Raw genomic sequence first — 7,521 nt, forward strand, 5'->3', positions numbered from 1 at the left:
CTTTTCCAAAGATCAGTTTTTATCTAGTCAAACCCACGCACTTTGATTTATCCATCAGTAGCTATAAGTATTCGTTTTAACCTGTGTTCGACTCGCTCACCGGAGTGTCGCGTTATCATCCGCGTCGCGCGTGCTGTGTCCGTGAGTGGTGCAGTGTTCAGTGCGTTCGGCTTGCTGGTGGACTCTGGACTTGGTAAGTCTAACACTTGGAATTTCGGTGGAGGTCCCATTTCGCGTGAATAGTTTAAAGTGCTCCCGATGCGGTGGTGTTGAACGCATCGGGTAGACGATAGACGTCCATACGTGACGTCCCTCCTCCTAGGTCGACCATTTCGACCTCCGAGGAGTTTGAATCCGAGTAGATTCGGTTTGTCTGACCTTATACCCGGTTATAAGTGTAAACTTTACACTTATAGCCGTTGGTTTTGAATTCGACCTCTCCGTGTTTTGGGTGTTAGACTTTGCACGTACGCCCGTAAATCGAATTTTTTGCTCGATTTTACGGGTCGTCGCTGCGAAATAGCAGCAATTAGTTTAATTAAATTCACCGTCTATTTGTTTTAATTAAGAGATCGGGGTACACGGAGGCCCTTTACACCCCGTGTAACTCGATACGTCGCGGTCCGGAGTTTTCCAGGCCGTGTGGAGTGTCGTGGAAAGTTAAACCGTTTGCGGTTGCTAGTCACGTACGCGAAGCACGGTTCGTTCGTGCGGGGCTGTGACCACCGGGCACAGCGGAATTGTTCTATATTATTTTATTCTATTTATTTTATTAGATTCCGTCCCGTCGTTAACTAGTATTATCTAATTAATTTATTCGCGTTCGCGTTCGCGTTGTCCCTTGTGATAATTGTATATACTTATTTATTCAACTTGTCCTTCGTCTTACGTGTTCGTCCCGTTCCGACCGTTACCGTTTGTGTTTGCTCCGGTGAGCGTTTTGTTTTATTATTTTGATTATTTATTTTATTTCGACGAGCCGAGTGTTTGCGTTGCGACACTATCGTAACGATGGCGGGTACAAGCAATGGTAATTCGAGCAACAGTGAGTGCGTGGTGAAATTGCTGTACCCGTTCCCTGCCGAATTTCCCTGCCCCTTCTGCTTTGTAGGCAGAACGGTGTGCAGAAAGGGAGCGTGTGTCTATCTGAGACACACGGATTTATTCAAACATCTAAAATTACATCACCCCGGTGCTATCAAAAGATGGACCTGCGCTGAGTGCGGCTTCGCCGACGATAGCGCTTATGCGCTAAAGAAGGTGAAGGCGCACCACCAGGTCCGTCATCCAGCCACCGGGGGTCCGTGTGTCCCCGTTAGACACAACTCCCTTGCAGGGAGTGCCGCCCGCGCAACGCCCGGCGACAGCGTTGCCGAGTCGCGACCCGTTGACGCGGTGGAGGCGTTCTCCACCGAGAACGAGGCCTCTTTTCCCCCTCTGGGGGCGTCCCCGGTGACCTGTGGGGGCACTACAACGTGTGCCTCCACCACAACAAAAACAATAACAACAACAACAACGACAACACCAATAACAACGGTAGTTAATAGAACAAATGTTTGTAGAGCATCGGGGACGGCTGCTTCCACTGCAGCCAAGACGACAACGAGAGGGGCCTCCTCCACATCGTCAACCAAAGGCACTACCACCACGCAACCCCGGCGAGGAGCTCGTCCACCCACCGCCGGGAAAACGACAAGGACAACGAGAGCCACCACTACTACTACTACGACTACTACCACGGTGGGCTCGAGCGCCGCAACACGAAGTTCCGTCACCCTCGCGGCGCTATTCCAAAGAAGCCGGCGCTCCTCCGCGGACGAGGCGAGCCCCAATACAACGAGGACCAGCAGCGGGTCGGGGATCAAGGGGAGAGGTTCAGGGGGCACCTCCACCACGCCCCCTGCCCCCGCAAGGGGGAAGAAGAGCCCGGCGGCGCCCGCAGCAGCTGGGAGGAAGAGGCGGGCGTCGACCGAGCCTCCCCAACCCGACCCGCCCCGGAGGATTCTGCCATCGAGGAGGGTGACCCCCTCCACAACATTCGCGGAGGTCACCCGGGGCAGCCCGTCCGCCGTGGCTGGAGCGGCGGTGGTGTCAAGGAGCACAAGAGCGACGTCTCTCCCGCCCGCGTTGCCCAGGATAACGCGGGCGGCAGCGAAGAGGATGGGGGGTGCGCCCACCACCTCTAGCGCCCCCCCAGCGACACCACCACTGCAGGGCCCACCACCCACGCCCTGCAGCGCTCCGGCCACACTTACCACCACGACGGTGACGACATCGGTCCGTGGCTCGCCGATAATGACGGTGGCCGTCGTGTCACCTATGGCGGTCACCGTCGCGGCGCGGACGCCGCCAGCCACGGGCCGCGCCTCCACCCCGCCAGCCAGGACGACTCGGGCGACGTCCCTCCCGCCCGGGTCGTCCGCGAAGAGGCCCATTCGGGGACGCCTGTCCCCTCCGGGGGGCAGAGGGGACACCCAGACCACCGGGGTGTCCCTTCGGGTGGAGGCGCGTGGGGAGGGGACCGAGAAGAGGAGGTCCCTACCTTCGCCCAGGCCCCTCCCCACCATTCATGAGTCATCGTCGTCATCGTCGGACGATGAGAGAGCGCCGGCGGCCGTTCCTGAGGAGGGACCGGCCAGGACAACGAGGAGGCGCCGCTGCATCAGGAGCAGCGGCAGCAGCAGCAGCAGCAGCAGCAGTGGCAGCAGCAGCAGCAACAGCAGGAACAGCCACACGAGCGCCGCGAGGGGACGGACTGGATCAACACCAGGAGCGGCGAGAAGGCGGTGGGTGGACCGCACTATAACTACCACGGATTCGTCGGGGGATGAGGAGGCCCCAAGGCAGCCGTCCCCGCGGGTGGAGGGAACCGGTCCCTCCACTCGAAGGTCACCGAGGCTCCCCAGGGAGGTGGAGGGGGGCCTCAACTTAGATAATTTATTGTCTGAAAATAGATTTTATCCATTGACTGACCGGGCGTCTAGCCCGGTCAATTTTGAACAAATTATTGACTCCCCCGGGCGAAACCGGGGGTGTGTTTGTGTGTGCAGGTGTGGAGGCGCGCGGGACCCGCCCGCGTCATCATCCCGGGGCAGCGTCGTCGTGGAGGCTCCGGTGAGGACGGCCCCGTCGAGCATTCGGGAAAGCCACCCGGTGAGTGCGACACGTGGGTATCGCGCGGGTACCAGAGGCGGTCGTGCACCTGCAGCGACCGTGGGGCGGCGGCGCGGGACAGCGACATCGGGCCTCCCGGCTGCTTGCGAGCGGGTAGGCGGGGCGTCTCAGCCTCGGGCCCCGCGGCAATCTAGGGTGCCCCATCCCCGAGGTGGAGGTCGCGACGCTGCGTCCGGCGCGCCACCAACCGGTAGACCCCGATCTAGGGGACGCCGGGAGGTGGACGTTGCCGCAAGGGCGCGGTTAGTGGCCTTCGCGGAGGGGGTGGGATCACCCGAGCAACTGGAGGCGCTCGCCACGAAGGTGGACGAGTACTTTCAGGGGCGGAGGGCCGCGGGACCCGGGGCTGGCGCACGGAGTGCCGCCTCCAACGGGGGGGCCGGTCGGCGCCGGCCAGTCGCGGGGAGTGAGGGGCGTCGGGGTGATGTGGCCAATTCGATGGTGAGCGATGGCCCTCCCAGCGTCCCGGATCGCGTAGGGGAGGCTACCCGAATCCAACGTCTTTTCAGGGCGGATCGGAAGCGCGCGGTGCGGGAGATTCTCGCCGGAGAATCTCCCCATTGCAGTGTGCCCCTGGAACGGGTCCAGGAGCACTTTACGAACGTTTACTCGCTCCGAGCCCGCCCTGGTAGCCTTCCCTCTCTCTATGGGGAGGACCCGACCACTGAGTCGAACGATGCCCTGGTTTCCCCCTTCACGGAAGCCGAGGTCAGCCGTCGGTTAAAGCGGATGAAGCTTGCTTCTTCCGCCGGACCCGACGGTCTGACCTATGGTGACCTACGGAGGGGGGACCCAGGAGCGGTCCTCCTTACGGCGGTATTCAACACCTGCCGCCGCATGGAGAAGATTCCGGGGCGCTGGAAGCAGTCCAACACCGTCCTCCTTTTCAAGAAGGGTGATCGCGAGGACCTATCGAATTGGAGGCCTATCGCCCTGGGTGATGTCACCCCCAAGCTCTTCGCGGCGGTCGTCGCCGATCGGCTCACTCGTTGGGCCGTAGTCAACAAGCGGCTCAGCCAAGCACAGAAGGGCTTCTTGCCCTTCGAAGGCTGTCTGGAGCACAACTTTGTGCTTCAGCAGGCCATGGCTGCCGCTCGTAAGCAGCGTAGGGAGGTGGTGGTGGCGTGGTTGGATCTGGCCAACGCTTTCGGTTCGGTTCCCCACGCCACCATCATCGATTCGCTGGCCGGTGCCGGCGCTCCCCGGCCGCTCATCAACATCGTCGCCAGCCTTTACGACGGCGTGGCGACGCGGGTCCGTACCGCTGAAGGGTACACGCCCTGGATCCCCATGAAGTCGGGGGTGAGGCAGGGCTGCCCACTTAGCCCGATCCTATTCGACCTTTCCATTGAGGCCATGGTTCGCGGGGCCGTGGACTCGGTGGAGGGTCTGAGTGTGAGAGGGCATAAGGTGACAGCCCTGGCGTACGCAGACGACGTGGCACTCGTCGCGTCATCCGTCGACGGAATGGGAAGGCTATTGCAAGCAGCAGAGGGGACGGCTCGGCAGCTGGGGCTCTCCTTCAACCCCTCGAAGTGTGCAACCCTGCACATCAGAGGGGACGGGAGGGTTTCTAGCACCGAGTTCCGTCTAGTCGGGGGACTCGTTCCTGCCCTGTCGGAGGGGCAGAGTTACGAGCATCTGGGAGTGCCGACCGGGGTTCGGATCGACCAAACCCCGTATCCGACGATCCAAGCCTTATTAGTAGATCTTCGCGCGGTCGACGATTCCCTGCTCGCCCCCTGGCAAAAAATCGAGACCGTGGCGACATTCCTGTTGCCACGCCTCGATTTCGCGTTCAGGGGAGGCCACGTGCGAAGAACCGCTTTAGCCGATGCCGACAGGGTCATCAAACGCACGGTAAAGAGGTGGTTGCACCTCCCGCAGCGTGCCAGTGCGGAGCTGGTCTATATCCCCCCCGCTTGGGGTGGGTGCGGCCTTCTCCCGCTGGTGGATCTGGCCGACGTGGCGACCGTGTCGCACGCGTTCAGGTTATTGAATGCGAGCGATCCGGTCGTTGCGGACTTGGCCAGGTCAGCGCTGTGTGACGCCGTGCGGGAGAAGGCCGGTCGGACCCTTGGGAGCAGGGGCCTTGCCGACTATCTCTCCGGCTCTTTGTCGGGCGAGATGGCGAGGCCATCGGCGGGCCGAGCTTCGTTCTGGTCGCGAGTAAGGAACGTCGGAATTCGTTCATGTGCGCGGCTTGGATTTAGTTGGAGATGGGACGAGGTCCGTGAAGAGCTCTCGGTTGTGTGCCGCTCCCGGAATGGGCGTAGCGTTGTTGTGCCGCCTGCTGCCAAGGGCCAAGTCACGCGGAGGCTGAGGGCAGCAGTGGGAGAGTGCTACCTGGAAAGGCTTCTTCGGAAGCCCGACCAGGGGAAGGTTTTCGACGCGACCTCCCGTTGCGCGGTCAGTAACCACTTTCTGCGCACCGGGGGGTTTGTCCGCTTCGCTGATTGGCGCTTCGTTCACCGGGCCCGCCTCGACGTGTTGCCGCTAAATGGAGCACGTCGGTGGGGGACCGGTGACAAGCGTTGCCGGCGTTGCGGGCATGAGTTCGAGGGCCTTCCCCACGTGCTCTCCCACTGCGGTCCTCACTCCGCTGCCCGGCAGCTGCGGCATGACAGCCTCGTTCATAGGCTCGTGGCGGCTGCCCGTCTGCCAGGGGAGATCCGGGTCAATAAGCGCGTCCCGGGAGTCGACGGCGAGCTGGCAGCCCTGCGTCCCGACATCGTCGTGGAGCACGGGCTGTCGAAAAACATCGTCGTGGTCGACGTGGCCGTGCCTTTCGAGAACACTCTCGAGGCAATTGAGGAGGCGAGGATGGGGAAGATACGCAAGTATCAACCCCTCGCCGAATCATTGCGGAGGCGCGGCTACCGAGTCCACGTAGATGCGTTCGTCGTCGGCGCCCTGGGCGCGTGGGACCCGGGGAATGAGTTTGTCCTGGACCTGCTGCGCGTCTCTCAGCGTTATGCAGCGCTGATGAGGCGTCTCATGATATCTGAGACAATAGCCTGGTCCAGAGATATCTACGTGGAGCATGTATCCGGGGTGCGTCAGTACCGGGCTCCACGGGGTACGTCCGAGGCGGGGTCGACATCGGCGGCGCTGAGCGGGAGCGGTGGAGGCGCCCGCGTCCCTGGGGTGGTGCCGCCCGCGGATCCTTAGGGCCTCCACATCTGCGGATCGGGGAGTCTGGCCGCCGGGAGGGAAGCTGGATCTGTATGGCCTCCACTTAACGTACTCTGGTCTAAACTATGCCAATTTATGCTATTTTACTCTATTTTATTATTTTATCTATATTACTTCAATTTATTTTATCGTAGTTACTTTATTTTATTTGACTTCACTTATCTTATCTTATTCCATTATCATGTTTTATCTTGACTTGACTTGCTCATTTTAATATATTTTTTTGCATCATTTACCTATTTACTTATTCAGGCATCTACTCATTTCCTCATTCTCTACTCATTCTTATTTGTTCAGCCTAGTTATTAACAGATCCACGAATCTAACTTCTCCACTCGTCACTTGGCGGCCTGTACCCTCCTGACCCAACATGCGTGACTCGGATGGAAGCGTATGTCCGCACTTTGATCTATGAACGAGGACGCCTATATCTAATGAGCTATAGCTGGATGCATGCTAAGCCTAGAGTTTCTATACACACTATGCGATATTCTTATGTGAATTGTGCAATACCATATGTAAGCTAACTAACGATTACTATTTTGACTCATGTACGACTATTGATCGGTCATGTGGTATATTCATTGCAATACTGTTGAGCTCTGTATTTTATTGATATAACTATATATAAGAAGATGCGTCAGGGGTTAGTCCCCAGCATAATTTATTATAAAATATTATATTTTTGCTAACTCGTGCGGACAAAAACACGGAGTTATACTGTAAAACGATTGTATACCCCTGGGGCTTCGGCCCCAGGGGAACATTAGTTGATAAATAAACGCTTTTAATCTGTTCTTATCAGCTTAATATCTGATACACTCCTCATTAGGAGTCAGAATATTAACCTGATTTTTGGAAAAAGGCGGACCGCTGGGGCTTGCTCCACCTCCGCCGCGAGTCGACCCAGTATTGCAGTGCCTCTGGGACCGGCTCAATAAGAGTTCCAAGAATCAGTTTTTATCTAGTCAAAAACCATACACTTGATCTTCCCCATCAGTAGCTTAAGTTTCTATTTTACTCTGTGTCTTTCCGACTCGCTCACCGGAGTGTCGCGTTATCATCCGCGTCGCGCGTGCTGTGTCCGTGTGTGGTGCAGTGATCAGTGCGTTCGACTCAGCTGGTGGACTTCGGACTTGGTAAGTCTAACAC

The 7,521-nt window shown here is 58.4% G+C and overlaps 1 pseudogene; it reads left to right on the plus strand.

The window, feature by feature from the left end:
- Nucleotides 1-7,132: 7,132 nt before the first annotated feature.
- LOC143430064 (U2 spliceosomal RNA) lies at nt 7,133-7,312 on the plus strand (annotated as a pseudogene).
- The last annotated feature ends 209 nt before the right edge of the window (nt 7,313-7,521 follow it).

The sequence above is a fragment of the Xylocopa sonorina genome, chromosome 12 (genome assembly GCF_050948175.1).
Source record: "Xylocopa sonorina isolate GNS202 chromosome 12, iyXylSono1_principal, whole genome shotgun sequence".
NCBI lineage: Eukaryota > Metazoa > Arthropoda > Insecta > Hymenoptera > Apidae > Xylocopa > Xylocopa sonorina.